At 39.8% G+C, this 18690-nt stretch overlaps 1 long non-coding RNA gene across 2 annotated transcripts in view; it reads right to left on the reverse strand.

Moving 5' to 3' along the window:
- LOC108883492 (uncharacterized) overlaps positions 1-18690 on the reverse strand; it is a 63680-nt gene that overhangs the window by 42502 nt on the left and 2488 nt on the right. Inside the window, exons 2-3 of one of the 2 annotated variants that reach the window (XR_001960935.2) lie at positions 16969-17085; positions 16659-16727 (exon numbers count right to left, since the gene is read on the reverse strand). This is a non-coding gene — a long non-coding RNA (uncharacterized LOC108883492). The remainder of the gene's footprint in view (positions 1-16658; positions 16728-16968; positions 17086-18690) is intronic. The other variant, XR_007813031.1, reaches the window with a different exon arrangement.

The raw sequence follows: 18690 nt of genomic DNA on the forward strand, positions 1-18690 counted from the left end.
AGAGGACACATTTCAGACTAATGACCAGTAACTGGGGGCAGCTTGTCCAGTTGGAGACAAAAGCCGTGTACCCAATCACAATTGTTTGGTGACTGGTTAAGGTTAGGGTAAAGGTTAAAGTTAGTCAAGTTGTGGTAATGGTTAGGGTTAGGTGAAGCCTCTAGGAAATGAATAAGTGTCTATGCAATGACCCCAAAACTGACCTTTGTACATGTGTATGTGTGTGTGCTGTGTGTGTTTGTGTGTGTGTGTGTGTGTGCATATTTCTGTTACCTCTTTAGTCTTGGTTAAGGTTGGGGTACTGTATAAGTTGAGGTCACATTAAGGTTGGGTGTGATTTGCAATGGTTATGGTTATGGTTAAGGTTTGGGTTAGGCTTCGCATGCTGTTGGAAGTCAAGGCAATGTCCTAATAGCAATAGCTGTGCAAACTTCATGTTTGAGTGTTGTGCAAGTGCAGTAATGTGCATGAGCCATGTACAAGACTGGTGGTGAATTCATGTTTGAAGGGTAATGTCAAGTCACTCTTTCTCTTTGCTTACAGTATGGTCTTTTTGCTTTTATTACTGAGTCAATGGCAGCAGCACAAATGAGGATGAAAAGTATGGAGTTGCATAACATCAGGACAACAAACTATCCTTTTTAGGGCCTAGCAGCAGGGTCTCAAACACCGCTGCAATTGAATATATTTCATTATTTAACTAGCTGACAGTAGATTTTATGATAGGTTGCTGAGTATGTTTGCACGTCAGGTGCATGTCTGCAAGTGGGTGGACACATGCTCTGTATCAGCAAACTAGAGAGAGTGTATAGTATTGGAGCTGTTGTGCGGATGCACTGAAGTGACAACACTCCACTCTCATTACAGAACGGACGGAGAGAGGCTTTTATAGTTCCTATTATTTCACCTTGTATAGCCTCAGCTGAATTACCTGTCAACAGCGAACAACTGAGACATTCAAGTCTTACATAACATGCAAGAAAGATTGTGTCATTAGCTGTCTCTGTATAATGTAGCATTTTCTAATCATAATGCTTCACAGTAGAATGTGATTTATAAAAATGCACTGAATAGCTGACCATGCAGTTTATACAACAGAAACATACAGAGAGGAAATCATTGGATGTGCAACAATATTTTACCATCTTTCAAGCAAAAGCACCAGCCTACACATCAAACAAAAAAAGTTATAGTTGATACCAAAGTACAAAATGCATCTAACAAACTTAGGGTTCATACTTCCCAGCCAACTTTTCATACCGGAGCTTTTACTCTCACCATCGGCCCGCAGGGAAAACTCCATATGGCCAATTGGAGTTCAGGAAGAGTTGGAAGATTTAAGAGAGCAGGAAAAAAAGTATTTCTCTGCAGCTCAATGGTTCAAGCAATGTGCTAGTACTGTGAGGATTAGTTTCCCTATACAGTATCTCACTGTTCAGTGCAGAAGGAACACGGCCGAGATAAGGTCAGTGCCATTTTGAGGTAGCTGAATGTGAGGCATATAATCAAGGCATTCAGCATACACACAGGAATTTAAATATTCAACATATTTGCATATTAGTGAAGTCTGGCAAACAATGACATCTGCTTTGCAAACCGTCATGACCAAAGCTGAAGAGAAAAACATCAGCTTTATCCTCAGGTTTGTTGCTTGTCGTGTCATAACTAGTGAACTTGGTGGGTGGTGCCTGTAACACCTCAGTTGGCAACAGCCACTTCTTACCACCCTCTGACCTATACCTGGATTATATTACATAAGTAAGATACTACATGTGCTACAGTTCAATTGTCAACTGACATGTAAATGCCATGCAAAATGTGAGCACAATGGATGTATCCAAAAACAGAAAATGACAACAGATGGTGCATTGTAAAAGCAGGACTTTTTGACTAACAAACTTCTGGCACATTGGCAGCCTGAACTATCCCCAGAGCATTATAAGGAGGCCTTTAATACAATTGTATAAAGGCATCTGACAAAATCACTGCATGCTGTGTTATATAATCAGAGTTTAGAGGAATAATGAGTCGACATGAAGATAAGCATGTGAGCACTGTAGCCTCTTTTCTACTTCCTCTACACTATTGTAACAGTTTACCCAAAATCTACAAAAGTTATCCAATACAGGATTTGGCAATAATGTACTGTATTCAAGCACCAGATTTGAGATACTGTAACCCAGTAATGAGTGAATAGCAAGCAACAGTTTTTATGTAGTCGGCCAAATCTGCAGCTTTTATAAGACACTAAGCATGGTGATATTAAACTGCGTTAGCCAAGGGGGACATCGAGACATTATATTGTTCTAGAGGCACATATATAGCACATGTGCTCGTACACATACACGCATGCAGACAGTTCACAAACACAGATATGCACACTCTGTTCCTACCACAGTGCTGCAGTCATCGGATAATAGAAAAGAGAGTATGCTGGAGCACAGCCAGCTGATAGAGTGATCAATCTAAGACTACTGCGGCTCGATAGTGTTTTGTGTGTGTGTGTGTGTGTTACAGAGAGAGAGAGGGTGAAGTTGAGAGTGTTTATCTAAAGACATTTAATGTGGCAGGGCCCTCCTTCCACAGAAAAGCACCACTATATAAGATATATGGTTCAGCATAGACTGGATGTATATCAGTCAATGCAGTAAGTCCACATCAGCAATAACAGTCATAACAAATATAAAGTAAAACAAGATACTAGTGAGTGAGTTTAACTTCTTAAAGCTGAAAGCTTCAATGTAATGAGGAACAAAACATGCATAAATGCAAATGAGGACTCAGCTGACTGTCAGAAGACAAACACCAGCAGAAGACTTCACGGTGAAAACCATAAAGCAGTGAAATTCTCTGAAATTTCCAGACAACGTAGCACTGACTTCCTGTTTGCTTTTGTACTCTTGACTGCAGCAGCATCCCCTGCATCCTGTTGAGGCAGACTAAACAGAGATTGATACTGGTTCTGTATCATTATTATACATTATTATATCAGTATTTGCCAGTTTGTATTCATATTGGTTATTTATTTGTGTTTATATCTTGTGCTACATATAATACATTCATATGTTACACAATTGAGACCACAGGGTAAAAAAAACATGGAGGAAAATAAAAGGGGTTAAATACCTTACGAGAGAGGCTAACCAAGCTTCAGATGTAACTGAAGTCTAACATTAGAAATATAAATCTTTATTGTTAAACACACCACTTCCTGTTTATAACACTGAACTAAACACTCACACTAGAGGAAACAACTCTACAAGTTTGTCCCTGTATAATACTAGAAATAAGGTTTATTTGTCAAGCTAAATATGAAGTGGCATCTTAAATACCTAATTAATGAGATTAATAAGACTAATGGAAGCCATGAGTTTTTTTCTGAGGTCATAATGGGCACATTATATAATGGTTATCTGATCAAAGAGTTTTGCCATTTTCTTTTTTATGAACTGGTGCCCCTGAAAACAGTTCTGGGATCTGATCTCAAGATCTGATGTATAGCTGCCACTATAATTTTTGATGAACAAAGAGATGAAAGAAAGACAGAAAGAAAAGCAAGCTTTATTTGATGCAGTGGTTGCTATGACTCATTGGAGTTCACCGTCTTTTTATCATAGTCACTTCACTCTGCCTGTTCAGTTACTGTGCTGAACCCACATCTGTCCCTCAAAGTAAGCCCTCTTCTTCCTTCCTTCCTTTCTCCCCCTCTAACATGAACACGTTCCTCCATCCCTCTGTCCCTTTTATTTCACGCAGCACTCTGTCCTCACTTCATGACTCCATCTCTCTCAGGCTATCTGTGTCCTGCACATGACACAGCAAACAGGGAAATAACACCCCAGATGACTCTTTTATTAAACGCAACCTGAAAACAAACTGTCCATAGTTCTTTACACAAGCACCTGTGAAGAAAATCCTCTCCAGATATAAATGATAACCATTTGTTTCTCCCCCCTTTTACTAAACATCTGCAGCACTTAGTCTCTGCAAATACTGAGACAGTCTCTGTGACTATGTTTTATGGCTTTGTGTGAGTGGATCCCTTGCCTGCTGTGTATGTTACCAGAATAGAACAATGCATAACTAAAAGTAGGACGTTGACGCAGAATATAAATAGATTAAAAGCAAAGAAGGAAAAGGCAAATTTGACACACAAAAGTCCACATTAAGAGGGTCAAAAACAGAGTAATGCATCACTGATTACATCACCGCACAGCACAGTAGGTCTGCAGATTAATCTGCAGGCGTAAACGCATCTGGACTTTACCAAACTGCCAATTTGCAGTAAATAGAACCACTGCATCCCTAACTTCATCCCTAATAGACAGATAAATATTCTTAAAAGATAATTCACACATTATGCTATATCAGCTGAGAAAGAACGTGCGTATGTATGTGTGTGTGTGTGTGTGTGTGTGTGTGTGTGTGTGTGTGTGTGTGTTTGTGTCCACTCTACTTCTGCCTTGTCCTGCAGGGCAACAGCCAGATAATCTCCAGAGTGGGTGACTGAGTGAATGCTGCTATTTTAGCTTTGCACTGTCTGCGTCTATGAATCACTCTGCAGGGTCAGAGCAAAGAAAGGGAGACGGGTTATTAAAGTAATGACACATGTAAAACGGCTCAGAGTTTGCTCTTTTTGAGTCCAAATATACACTGGTGTGTAACTCTTCAAAGCAAACTGAGGAGAGAACAGGCAGCTGACATAAGTGGATCCCATGTTGTGATGCAAGCTCAAGAGGAGACTCTGATATTACTGTTGTAATCTTCTTTTCTCACAACTGCGAACATTATGTACATATGCAGAAAATCTGCATTTAGTGTTGGTACTGTATATAACTGTATATCCCTCTCCACCTGCTGTACATCATTCAATGCTATTATGATTTTTGTATTAGATACTAATCTATACTGAAGCATGGATATAGATTTTTTCCATCTAAAATATCACGTAAAATTATCTCATATTGTTTTTATGTCAACGTCTGTATAAAGGTGAGGCTTTATCTGTGTTTGGGTGCATTATTGTTTGCCTAGTCTAAGTCACTGAAAACAGTGAACTGGTGAATATTAATTTCCTGTGAGTGATTAAGCATGCAAGGCAAACTGTGTATGTAGGCCAGTTGCAGCAGAAACATTCATTAGACTCTCATTAAAACACATGGAGAGAACAAGCAGGGGACATAATGAGATAGTAACTGGTGATATGATGACACACAGAACATGTTTCAGTGCTGGTTGTTCCCCAACTGAATCAGGCTTATCAACAACATCTTACAGTGGATAGTCTCAACTGGTCACAGCTGTCACTGTTTGGTCCTCTTAGGTTCTGGACCACTGGAGCGAATAAAAACATATTTTTGGAGCAAGAGCTGCACAGGAGCTCAGGATGTAAACCAGCCAAAGGAGTCAGGTTTTGCGCACAAATCCATCTCTGCATTGTCCTGAATGAGGACTCAAATCAAACCACTTCACTGGCTTCTGCTGCCTCACTGTGCTCATTTGGAAAGCTAATAAACAGCTCAATAGAGGATGGAGTAAGGCAGAGAGGAGGAGATGGATGGAGGGGTCAAGCAGCACAGCTGCACTCACAAAGGATACAGGACAGAAAGGGAAATAGCTTGCACAATGCCTCCCCCTAATGGGTAAAAACAACATGCAGCTCTAAAGTGCATGGATAGTCAACATTTACATGATGAATAGAAAAAGCCTGGAGCAGTTCCTTTGAAAACAAATCAGACACAAAGTGCGTGTGTTAGTTACCCCTGTGTCTTCCTGTTGTGCAGCATTTTACAACTTGGGATTTACACAAGAGCACATACCAGACAATATAAAGTCATGGCTGGAATGTAAAATACATAACTCAGATTTTAATGATGCCTCCCATAAATGGAAAGGGAAAATCAGCTGACCTGAATTCTCTGAGATGACACAGAGGATATGACTTCTTGATGTGGTTAAGATAAACGGTGTTTCCATGTACTATAAAGGACATTTTCAGTGCTTTTTTTAAAAAGACAATGGAAATGTTTTTCTTTTCACGTATACGGGCTAACACAGCATAACTTATACTTTACAGGTACAGCTGCAGAACATGTAACTGGTGACTAGTTTACTTTGTCCTCATCAAGCTTTAAAAAGAATGAATGTGTGGCTTACATGTTTATGATTTCCGCTGCATGAACACAACATAACAACATGGAACATTGTAACTCAAAATGTGTTGCATTAGCACACATTTTACATTAATGTATTGATTTGATTGGTGACTATTAGGTAATACAATATATTAACACTGTTTGATGTGCTGTGGGGCACATGGGTAACCCAGGGCTGCAAAACATGTCTATTTTGGTGTTTTACTGACATCTACTGGACAGACTTGAAACATCTGATTTAAATTAACTTAAGATCTAAAAGGTAGGACACTGCATCACTGACCATTTCCGTCCATGTTGGTTGTTTGGTTATTTTGTAGCAACGGTAACTATGAGCTGCTGAGAGGGGGAAGCATGTCAGATCTAAGTGACGCATATGCTGTAATGGTATCAATGACAACCCTCCCACAGATGAGCTTATTAAGGGAAGTGACAGCTCAACAAATTTGTGACAAATGACTGTTGCACACTCACAAGCCAACTTCCTGACAATCAGAAATCATGGAAGCGATGTCACAATTATTCCTTAAGGTTAACGGGCCTTTTCAGTCCATGACCCCCTGTCTTATATCTCACTTCCTTCCAACTGGTTCAGTTTCAATAATATATATATATATATATATATATATATATATATATATATATATATATATATATATACACACACACACACACACACACACACACACACACACACACATATACATATATATATCTTATATCTCTTATTTTCACATGTATTATCTACTACTCTATTTCCAACAAATCTTATATAACTTAAGTTATCATAAGAACAGAAAACTTGACTTGTGTCAAAGGACAAGCCTGTGTTGTTTCTGTTGTGGAAACTAGTAGCTCATGTTTTAATCATCCCCCTGGCCCTCTTAGACTTCAGAGTCCAGTATTTCATTCCCCATGTTACAGTGAAGGTAGTAAATGGTTGCTAAACATAGATCTGAGCGTGATACATTAGGATTTCACTGACAGCTGAGAAACTTCCTACAAGTCAGCTGATGTGTGTTATTGCAACCAAGATGTAAACTTCATGGCACCCTGCTCAAATGTTACATCCCCACATTCATCATAGTTTGTCATAATTTGTGACTGAAATGTGTTATCATCTTCAAGATACATTTAAAATGTGCTAACACTTAATAGCAAGAACTAAAAAGGTCCCACAGGCTGAATGAAACCAAGTGGAAAATAATGAATACAGGTGGGAAAATGTTTTCAGTGGCAGGGCTAAAGCCACATTGTGAAAGATTTAGAGAAGTCTGACTCTGGCGCCCCCCAGTGGTAGTTTAAAAGAAGACACTGTGGCACACAGCATTGTACACTGCAAACACTACTCAGAAAGACTGGGAATGAGTGAGGTGAACACAAGACAGAGACTGAACCATTTTTTCACTGGGATTGTCCCATTTCTATACAAACAAGAACTTAGGCTGAGAATAGTTTGAAAATCTGGTAATCACATAACCGCTTTAAACACTGGCTTTAAAATAATTCTAATGTTTTGCATGGGACACTTTTTGATGTAAATGTAGTTTGATGTATAGGAATCCATTCTGCCCTGTAAAGGCAAACCTCAGTGGTTTTGAAGGTGAGACAATTAAAAATATGATGTTCCATCCTAAAATTATTTAATGATATATACAATATGGTATTTAAATATTTTGATATTAGGTGTAAACCCACTTTTAACATTTAACATGTACAATGCAAAACAAAAGGGTTCCTAAGAGGTAGATAAATGTGAACAATCTGGAAACTAAGATATATATTAACTGACAGTATTAACATGAGCATTAACACATTATTTTGTAATAGATCTATTAAGGTAATAAACCATGTGAATTAACCAGCTGGATATATTTTCCAGTATCTTTCAGATAGAAATTTTTATTTCATATGGTAAATGTCAGATTTTAAATTACCTTTCAGATTTGTATGCCATTCACATCAGTGAGAATGCTAGTTTAAACCTTGATCAATTCTTCAATCCAATCCATACAACCACTCTTCTCCATAAATATATATCCCAGCATGTACCAGGCGTATCACTGGGCGTTAGATCTTGATGTGCACATGAGCTACCATTTGCGCGCACGCACACACACACACACACACAGTCCAACACAACTGCCGTTAGGGTCTTTTGCAGCTGAATGGCATGTCCTTTACAGAAGGTAAGTGCTTTACAAGTTACCTCAAAAAGTTTTGTGCCAACAACAAAACCGTTTGTACGGTCCATTCAAGCAAGATCTCCCACACACACATGCACAAACTCACACACAACTTTATAAGCGGACACACATGTACAGACACACACATACACCTCCCTCAAATTGAAAGCAGGGTAATAAATACTTTGTAGCTGTGCCAACAGACAGCCCCTCTTTCAGGGTGTCAGCCAAGCTCTGAAAGAGACCAGTAAACAATGACTTAAAGAAAACATCAGCTTATCAAGTAGTAATGTAAAAGCCTTAAGCAAAACAAAATCTCCATATTTTATTTAGTGATTATGATCTTTGATGTCAGCCAAAACTGAGACTACAGTATCATTTCAAAAGGGCAACTACAATTGTTTGAGATAAAAAAAACATGTTGCAATAACTTATTGGAAAAGTTTGTTATTGTTTATACAGATACGACGAAGACAAAAGAGATAAACTCAAATTCAATGACTGGGGGAAAACTTTTTCACTGCTCAGCTAATTTTTGACTTAACATTACAATTCAGATACAGATTCACACACACACACACACACACACAAACACACACACACACACACACACAGACAAGGCACCATACAAAGAGGGAAGTGAACGCTTGCTGAAAGCTAAATTGAAACATCTTGCAGTCATGATGCCATGACTTGCTATTGTTTCCGGCCCCAAAGAGTTGTAGCAGGAGAATAGGAGAAGCAAGAGGAGATGAAGGAAGAAGAGGAGAAAGGAGGACCTTGCCACCCATTGGCAGGAGCAAGCGAGAGGAGACTGATATTAGGCGGTCTGTTTTGAAAACTGGTGGACACCCCCTTTGCTTATACTCTCTCTCTCTTTCTGTCTCATTCTCTCTTACTTGCTCGCCCTCCTTCCACTCCTAGCCTCTCTGCTGCCCCACCCCCCACCTCCTCCTTCCTCCTGCATCCCCCCTCCCTGGGAAAACAGGGACAACAAATTAGCCTTCTTTTCTCGGCAGGGCTCGGGGAGGAGGACACTTGGACAGCCCTCAGAGTGTCCGCCTGGAGTTCCCATGGACCCCTCTTGCCCCTTCCCCTTTCAGCCAGTGAGGAAGCAGTCATTGTGCCAGCACCTGTCTCTGAGGAAATTGGTAAAAGTGATGGCTTTGTTAGCCGTTTCCATGACAACTAGGAGAAAAGAGCGGGGCCAGCTTGCAGGGACTGGGGTAGAGATTGGGAAGGGGGGAGAGTGAGGAAAAAGAGTGGGAGAAGGAGGGAGGGTGTTAAGGAGCTTGACAATGGAGTAGCAGTTGCATCGCTTTGGCTTTGCCAGGGATCTACGTGAAGATGCTGTGACTTGCTGTGCATGTGTGTATGTGTTTTTGTGTGTGTGTGGGGGGGGTTATTGTGCGTGTATAAATGCAGAACTTGTAAGCAGCAACCAGTGTAGGAATGTCTACCGACCATCCCTTTCTCTCTCTCCCTCATCCCTGTGGGTGACACTGTGACATCCACCAGTGAAGCAAGGCAGGAGTGTGAATGGGTTGAAAGCAACAAGGTCAGTCACATCATGTCCAGAGAATATCCCCCTCAGAGCAGACAGCACGCACTTTCAATAATTAAGCAGCAAGTTTCCTCGCTGTTGCCCAGCTCAGACATTTCATGCTACAAGTACCAGAGGGATTTTGTGAATTTAAATCTGATTTCTGACATTTTTTGGGCAGTTCAACTGTAGCTAAGGAATTATGGTAAAAATCTGTGGCGCTGTATCATTGCTTCAACTGGGAAATGGAATGAAAAATTCTTCAAAAGGTCCATATGTTATACAGACGTTTAGAAGAAAATCCACTTTAAAGCTTGCAAGCTGGCTGAAATGTCCTGATAGAAACTGATTTGATATGAAAGAACAGAGTTTTTACTTGACTGCAGTCATGTGACAGAGAGAGTTACACCTGTTTCATCATTACAGTTTGTTATTTTGGCCATTTAAGTTAAGTATGGATGGAGTTTCAACATCACTTTGCCCTCATTCTATTCATATCCACTGCAAACACAGTTTTTTTAAACCAAATTAACAGCAATGTCTCCACCACACCAGCAGATGGTGCTCATTCACTGGCTCTAGTGGAAGCAAAAAGTTGTCAGAGGCCATCAGCAGAGTTTTAGGTTTACAGAATGACTGAGGGGCCTTGCCTATTACTTATTTCATCCAATGTACAATGTAAAAGATTTATATGATTAAAGCCCATTGATATGTTGAGTTTACCAGTAGTGAGTTCTGAATATAAATCTTCCATTTTTTAATGAGCTTTCATCAGACTTAACACGGAGAGTTCTCCGCATCAGCATATGGCACGATTCACTTGTCATAAATTACAGCTTATTCCTTTAAAACACACTGAAATTTGTGTGTGTGTGTGTGTGTGTGTGTGTGCGCGCGCGTGTGTGCGAATTTGAAGGCATGATTGATGCCACCTCCAGTGCACAAAAAGGCTGAAGGATGAAGGATGAACAACTTTATTAGTGGTCAAGACCAGGAAACTGCTGTCATTCACAAAACCACAGTGGTAATTTTGAAACCCCCACATGAATGAAAGTCTGAGGCTATCTACTAGTGTCTCATATGGGCTAATATCCGGGGGGGGGGGGGGGGGGTGTTTAGCTCTCTGTGATGTTGGATGGATGAGCATATATTGAACATAGTCACAAGAGTGACACTTTCTTTTGATCATGTCACAATGATAAATAATCAACTTAGAAGTAGCCAGACTAATTTTACAGGGATAAGATGTATATGTGTCATTGCACATGTGCTTTTTGAGTCAAATATGGTGCATGACATCACATCTCCTTCCCATCCCATCCCTGTCATTTTCTGTGTGGTAGCAAATTAAAAATAATTTGCAATGACAAAAAAAAAACATCCAAAAATGGTCTTATGGTCAAATTCCATCTTAATAAATGATTGACAGACACTCATGATCACCTCCTGTAGTTAAAATGAATGCAACTGAATTTCCTGCTCGTTTTTGTTGGAGCACTGCCAATCATTATCACATAAAGGCACAATGAAAAATGGTTACAACCAAACCCAATGTCAAACTTTCATTTTCAAACTTAATATTTTTAACATTAAAAACAGGATGAGATATTCTGAACCAGTGTCTCTCAACCTCGAGGTCATTCTGAAGGGGTCATACGAGTATTACAACCTTCTGCACAGATCTTTTTGCTTTTTCTTGTGAAATACTGGATACATTCACCTCCAAGGGCATCTAAAAATCTGTAAAAAAAAAAAAAAAAAAAAATGTTTGCACTCAAGGCCATAACCTGCGATGATGGATCACAAGTAGAAATTGCTTCATGTTAATGAATATATAATGTCAGTACAACATCCTCCTCAGACTTTTTTGACATCACTTCACCATTAAGTGGTCTATGTATGTCTGATACAACACGAGCATCTTCTATTTTATGTAGTGCAACATTTCCATTTCATACTCTTCTCTGGAGCAGAGTATTAAATTTGATGAGCAGCACTGAAAATAACTGGCCCTGTGTACTCCTGTCCTACTATGAGTGTCATTCCAAACAGCATCTGTGAATATTACCATATGGGAACAAAGTGAACGTGGTGGGTTTACGAAGGCCTCTAAAAGTGTCTTCACTGCTGTCCAGGGGTTGTGATTTATTTTCTCTCCGATGTGAGGCTGCACTACCTTCACTGAAACAAAATACTCTCAACATCTGGAGCAGACATGTATATGTGTGTGAGCATGTGTGTGTATGTAGTGTGTCTGGAAGCAAGCATATGCACCTATCTTTCTGATCCAGAAACCTTTCAAATGATACTCAGCCACCTACGCAAAATGACAGTATTTTTCACATGAAACAAGAGGTCATTAGGCTGTTGCTCTTTCCTCCCTCTGTCTCTCACTCTCTGTAAGACACACACATTTTCACAATCATACTGTTGTGTGTCTTTGTGTTTTATAAATGGGTGTGGGCAGATACATCAAGAGACTTTCAAAGCTAACTACACATTTTTTTTCACAGTCAATTTTTACATGACTGATATTGTACCTGGATGTGGTGGAGCTCTCCCCATCTGCTTACTAATGCTTGCCAAAATATGCAATTAATTATTTAGCCTTGCACTTGCACTGACATTCACAATAGCCTACACACAAAATCAGTCCTAATTGACAACTTCACAACATAAAAACTCAGTCTCAGTTAACTACTGCCAACTGTAGCTAAGGAATTATGGTAAAAATCTGTGGCGCTGTATCATTGCTTCAACTGGGAAATGGAATGAAAAATTCTTCAAAAGGTCCATATGTTATACAGACATTTAGAAGAAAATCCACTTTAAAGCAAGCTGGCTGAAATGTCCTGATAGAAACTGATTTGATATGAAAGAACAGAGTTTTTACTTGACTGCAGTCATGTGACAGAGAGAGTTATTAGAGAATTATTTAGCCTTGGACTTGCACTGACATTCACAATAGCCTACACACAAAATCAGTCCTAACTGACAACTTCACGCTATAGTGTCTAACATAAAAACTCAGTTTCAGTTAACTACTGCCGTCCCCAGCCTCTAAAGGAGAACAGTTTCTGAATATTAACACTGTATCTACTTTATTCCCGTAAAAGCTGAGTGACCAAAAAGTCACTGTGGCCATACGTAACCAGTTTTAAACAAGATTACAGTAAGAGTTTACAGTCATTCTAGCAGCTCTGTGAGGACAGAAGAAGAGATATGTCAGATATGGACCAAAGCAGAGGACCAACCAACAGACTGACCAACATTGTCATCCATGGAGCTATGCAGTTTGCATTGTTAAAAACAGGAAGAAATACACATCTTTTGGCCACAGATGACAATGAGACAAAGGAGCAGACACTTACAAATACAGCTCTTCACTGGCATTGACACTAAGCAATGTTTAAATGCTGAAGATGAAGCCAAAACAAACCAGCTTATACAAAAGAACAGGCAATCAGGTGTTGAGTGGTATCAGTGGTATTTATCTCATTAATCATGTATCCTGTGTATATGAGAAAATGCTCACACGTGTGTGTTGGGGTATTTATCTTGAACACCGGTCCCTAAATTCAAACAACAGTTTCCATGTATTTTATAGTGTCTAGCGTTACAGTCCTTTGGGGAAATAACACAGAGATTTGTAAAACACTGAAGAGGCATGGTATGCTGTTTGTTACTGAATGGCTTTACTGTTGTCTGGGTTATTATTGTTTTACAGCATGAGTCTGTTATATGCAAAAGGAAGGGGGAAAAAAAGAGTCAGTAAGTGCCTTACTCTTCTGGGCCATGCATTCTGTAAATGTATTTAACATTCATTGCACCAGTTTATTTCAGCATGTTGGATAGTAATTGATGGGGAATACAACATCACCCAGAGTCTTCTTATTGAAGGTCACTCATATACAAAAACATCAAATCCATGTTGAGTCACTAGTTCACCTGCCCGTTATACACTTATCAAAATCTGCTACAAAATTCAGAGGAGGGGAAAAGGGATGTGATAAAAAATGTCAAGTGAAATAGCATTCACATATCTACAGTTTCATGTGTCCACATCCTCTTCTGAAACCAAACTTAAATCCTTGCTTGCAGATAATCAGCTCTGTGCAGGCAAGAAAATACAACTACAGTTAATTCCAAAAAAATGTCACTGAAAAATCAGGACATCAAGACTGCCAGATGCCTGTGCAGAAATGTGATCTGTGTGTCTGTGTGTGTGTGTGTGTGTGTGTGTGTGTGGATGTGTGGATGTGTATGTCCGTCAGTGGCTCCTCTGTCACTGTGTGTTAATGGATTAGCCTGGCAATATTCTATATCTTGCTATAGTAAACAAATCCCATGCAAAGATCAAAACCTTTGGCAACCAAGCCTATACTGTGAATGTAAATCTTCAGAAACCGTTCCCAGTTATAGTCTTACTGGGCATTGTAGTTTTTAGCAAACATTACTCAAACTGGAGTAAACAGTAAATTTGTTGGGGACTATTTTCAGTGTTGGATTGATACATATTTGCTGTGCTAGTGACTATTTATGACAACAGGATGGTATGTGCGGGCTTATCTCAAAATTAACCAGTGTCCATACTGTGATTAATAACAATAAACTCAAGGTTCACTTAATTTTGGTGTTTCCTCTTCACCAGGTTCAAAGGCGAACATTTCATCTGATCATCAAATATGGCATGTGTCATTCTAGACTCCCATTACTAAAAGATATCCACATATAGTTGCTGAGGGCCAGCATGTTTTCATGCCCTTTTTAAACTTGGCACCTACAGTATGTGCAAGTATTGGCCAAAAAAAGCATTAACACATTAACACTAGCATTAACATTTTTGTGATGTTTGGTCTCAGGTACCATTAAAGCCACCCATTTGACATATGACTATGAACTGCAACTCTTAAACAAGTGTAGAATAAAACTTTCTTGAAATTTCCTCTTTTTAATTATTTATAGAAGCATTGGTCAGTATAAAGCATTGTGCCTTTTTTCTATTGTAGTTTTATATCTGTACATTTTTGTGTTTTCCCAGCATTTCTTGCTATCTCCAGTTTGTCTTTGGTCCTCACTAATTTTATTACACCATGCTTGATAAAACTTCATCAGCCTACTTGGTTATCTGTCCTCAACATTTGTATATGTGCTAAGCGCTGTGTCACAACACAATCAAGTAAATCAATCCAGTAAATTACACCAAACATGATCTTTTTTCTGAGCTATTTATCTCTTTTTCAAGAAGAGACATTTTATTAGCAGCCATGGGTGTTCTTCAGTTCTTCTCTTGCCCTCTCTCCACCTCTCATGCATGTGCACACACACACTCCCTCACACACAGACATCACTGACATGCACACACACTGCAGCTCACACACCAGCAGACAAACACCTTAACCTCATGCCTAGGTGCAGACAGGACCACACGTACTGTCTCACACACAAAATGTTTGGAATGCTATAAACATTTATTTCGGTTGAAAAGAGGATTTTTTTTGTGTGTATGTGTGTGTGTGTGTGTACGTACATGCATTTGTGCACATCTGTATGTGTTTGTGTATGTGCACTCACACTGTTTTTGCTGAAAGGGAAGGAAAGTTTAACTGCACATGTAGGCCACCAGATTGAAAGAGATCAAACATGACCAAATATTTTGGGTGTGTTGTCCATAAAACAGGACAGGTTTATATATAAAAAGAACTAAACCCATTGCTGAGTCATTGCTTACCCATGAAACATTTCAAAAGAAGAGAGAAGTGATTTACTAAAGCATCTTAAATTTGTGCTTTTCGACCTTTTGGAGGTTTGCTATTACAGGAGGTAGGATTTGGAGTCTAAGTATATGGTTTTTTTCAGTTTTCAATTTTTCTCTGGGTTTTTTCTTTGTGTGTGTTTGAAGTTATGATGATGTTTGTTGTTTTTTTGTTCTAGAGGTGATAATAAAGTCTTCCAAATAAAATTATGATTGATATGATTTCTGTTGCAAAAACCAATCAAGTGCATGCTTTCTTTCTCTCTGGAGGATTTTTCTTCATAAAGAAATTACCAAAAGTAGAGGCTCTTGGTAACAGAAGCACAGTTCAGCAGTGTAGTGTCAGGATCTAATACTGGTGTTAATCACCATCACCACCATCTCTATATAAAAAGTTACGCTCTGCAACATATCTATTATAACTACATGTATACATATTCTATACTATATCTATTTATCGATGTACAAAGATGCTGTTTGTGTATATGTATGTGTGTGTGTGTGTGTGTGCGTGTGCATGTGCGTGTGTGTGTGTGTGTGTCTGTGCTGCATGTTTGCCCTGTGTGGTTGAGGGACCTCCCAGACACTGGACAGTCCGTCAGACATAGTGTGGCCACAGAAAGACACACACAGACACAGACCCACACACACACACATATACACACACACTAAAGACAGGGCAGCTGCTGTTGAAACTGTGTGGTCAAGCTGAGCTGAGATTCCTTTCTCTCACTTTTTATCATTCTTTTCTCTCCTCCTGTCTGCATTTACTTTACTCCATCTCGTATTCTTTCTTATATTATTCAATATCTGTCTTTCTCTCCCACCATTTTAAGATATTTGTGAATTAGTGTATCTGTGGCACATCACCAATCATCCCTTCATCACACGCACACTTGGCAGGGGCCTATACAGGCTTGATTAAAAGACAACTCTGTTTTGCAGCACCTATTGTGGAAAAATATAACAAGGAGGCCAAAAAAAACAGGCATGTAAGATATTACCTTACCTTACCTTACCTTACTTTTTGATCTTGCTGCTGCTGCTTGCTGTTTCACAAGAGCTGGTGCTCGCTTCATTTAGAAGACCTGCAGTTGAGAACATAAATGCAAGGTTCTTCAATATAAGCTGAGCCCATCTACTTTACTCTCAGAAAACATGAGTAGTCTTATATTGAGGCTAATACAATACATAGTCATGTTATATAGAAATAAATGGCCATCAATGCAATTAAACAGAGAGGTAAACAAGCAAACAGACAGGTGAATGGACAACACATTCAGTTAGAAGTGTTAGACAGACCCTCAGTTAGACAGACAAGCAGCTTACAGAGACAAGTGCCAGGGCCTTGCAGCAGGGAGTTGCCCAGCTTTTCCCACTCTGGCTCTTCAAAACCCAACCCAGATATTTCCTGGTTCTGACACCAGCTTGGCTCTCAGATCCCTCCTGCATGTGGAGAGAAACAAGAGAAGAATTACTCTGTGTTGAAGTGAAAAAGGATAAATTCAAACGTCTGGCGACGCAGACTGTTGAACTTTAGAGAGCAAAAAAACACGTTTATTTGTGAAAGTCCCTGGAAAACATGCTCCATATCAGTTGTTTGGGTCGATGACACTAAACGTTTCGCAGCTGGTTTCAAGAAGTGGTGGTGAACAAATATATTCTGTTTGGGGTTTTGCTCCAAATAGACCCTTATCTTGTAAAATCTTACATAAGAAAGGCATAGTTTTGAAACTCAGTAATCAGCAAATCAGAGTACATTCACAGCAATTAAAAGCATGAATAAATCAACCAATCAGCTGATAATTGAAAGAATTTCAAAATGAATGTACATTTAAAAAGGAGTGTCTTTTTACAGTTAATGAATATCAGCATCATTGTCAAGCAGCAGTGCAGTGAGACATCTTTATCTGCGGCTTGTGCGTGTGTATGTGTGCGGTGCGTTAATCTCGGATGGGTCTGTTTTGGTTTCCACGGCAGCGGTGAGGGCCCCACAGTGCACTGGCCCTGGAAGTGGTGCAAACTCAAAACCACAGAATAAGTGTATGTGTATGTGTGCGTGTGAGTGCGCATGCGTATGTGTGAGACCACATTTGAGTGTGTATGTGCCTTAGCGTACCTCTAAACTCAAAGGGAGGCTTCACACACACACACACACACACATACACACACGCATGCTCACACACACACACACAAACACTCGCCTTGGCTCTGCTCGCTCCCTGGGTGGTCTGTGCTGCAAATGTTTATGATCTAAACCAAGCTAATCCAACTGGCTTGTTTCAGTGAATTGAGAATGATTTACAAGATGCAGCAACAGGGCCAAGGAGGGAGGAGGAAATCAGAGGAAATCTTAGGGCTCCGTTTCAAGTCATTCTGTGACTAGACCTGCACACTTGTCTCTACGTCTGCTTGCATGTCTCAGAGCTGTGGGTATTCTGCATTTGTGTCTTTTTTCATTTGCCCCCCACCCATCGCTTTTGACGGGCGTCTTTATTTGACAAATTAGCCAGGCTTTGACGATATGCAAAATACCAGGGATCAGTGGATTTTCAATTGCCTGTGAAGTCTCTCGCCTTCATTCTCAGCTCTTTTTTCTGCTCTCCCAATTTCCCACAGAAAAGCAAGGAGGAAAATCTTGATAACAATCTGTCCCTGTCTGTCACGCACACACTTCCCTCGCTCTCCCTCTCTTATAATGAACCTGCCATATGAAGTACAAGATGATGCAATATCATTGTCTATCAGCCTCTGGCAGCGCGTGCTAGCAGGGCCTCTTCTTCCCTATGAAGAGGAGGGGGGGAAAAAAAACCTGATCATCCATAGTCAGCCTTTCATGTAACTCACAGACTGGTTTGCGTCTTGTCATGTGAGCTCTCAGTGACACTAGTAAACTGCAGCCCAGTTCTCCCAGTTTAGTTATGTAGAATGTCTGGCACACATCAGTGCTCTGTGGTGAACCAGCCAAGCAGTAATCTCTGTGAGTGTCAGTGGTTTGGGTTGACTTTTATTGCAGCTTCACTTTTTCGCCAGATCCCCCTTTTTATGAAG

The sequence above is a fragment of the Lates calcarifer genome, linkage group LG4, assembly GCF_001640805.2.
Source record: "Lates calcarifer isolate ASB-BC8 linkage group LG4, TLL_Latcal_v3, whole genome shotgun sequence".
Lineage (NCBI taxonomy): Eukaryota > Metazoa > Chordata > Actinopteri > Centropomidae > Lates > Lates calcarifer.